The sequence below is a fragment of the Myotis brandtii genome, unplaced genomic scaffold (assembly GCF_000412655.1).
Source record: "Myotis brandtii unplaced genomic scaffold, ASM41265v1 scaffold1031, whole genome shotgun sequence".
Lineage (NCBI taxonomy): Eukaryota > Metazoa > Chordata > Mammalia > Chiroptera > Vespertilionidae > Myotis > Myotis brandtii.
Window position 1 is genome coordinate 546,694 of NW_005353465.1, and position 658 is coordinate 547,351.

At 66.6% G+C, this 658-nt stretch overlaps 1 protein-coding gene across 5 annotated transcripts in view; it reads left to right on the top strand.

Annotated features, from left to right (window-relative positions):
• The first annotated feature begins 15 nt into the window (after positions 1-15).
• NDRG2 (NDRG family member 2) overlaps positions 16-658 on the top strand; it is an 8,741-nt gene continuing 8,098 nt past the window's right edge. For 2 of the 5 annotated variants that reach the window (XM_005856559.2, XM_005856560.2), the window contains exon 1: positions 16-114. The gene's annotated coding sequence lies outside the window, so the exon portion shown is untranslated. Of the gene's footprint in view, positions 115-264; positions 399-658 lie in introns of those variants that run through there. The other 3 variants (XM_014537218.1, XM_005856561.2, XM_014537212.1) reach the window with 3 other exon arrangements.

A 658-nucleotide genomic window follows, 5' to 3' on the forward strand; every position in this document is an offset into this window, starting at 1 on the left:
GCTCTCTATTTATAGCGGCCCCCCGCATTCCCTACCCCCCTTCCCCGGCTTGTTTTCCAACTTCTCAGGGAGCAGCCGGACAGCAGGCGTCAGGACGCTCAGCAGAGAGAGGAGGTACCGGGACCTTGGGCACCCCGGAGCTGGCATTCCACGCTCTTGACGCCCCCACCCTCAGTCGGTGCTGACACACCTGCCCCTCCCGGCGGGCGAGACCCCCGCCTCTTCTGCGGCGGTCCCCGCCCACCTCCTCCTTCCTCAACTAGGCTCTCCGTTCGCGGCGGGCGGAGTCGAAGTCGTGGGGTGTCAGCACCCTGAATTGTCTCCCCCTACCAGTCCCCACCGCTGAGTCTGGGGGCGAAGGGCGGAGCCACAGTGCGATAGGCAGATCCAGGTCACGGGTGAGGATGGTGTTCAGGGCGGGCGTGGGAATTCCCCGCAGGATTAAGGGATCCCCCCCGCCCCCACACCTCCTGATTGCGGGGGGCTGTGGTGGGGAGCGCGAGCTTAGCCCAGAAGCAGCCACAGTTTGCTTTCCTTAGAGTTCCCCTTGGATCCCAGCAATGCCCCTCCCGAGCTGCAAACAGCCTGGGGCGGGGTAAGGGGGGCGTGTTTACTGGGGGTCTGGGGCGGACCTGCGGGGAGCTGACGGCCCGTGGGC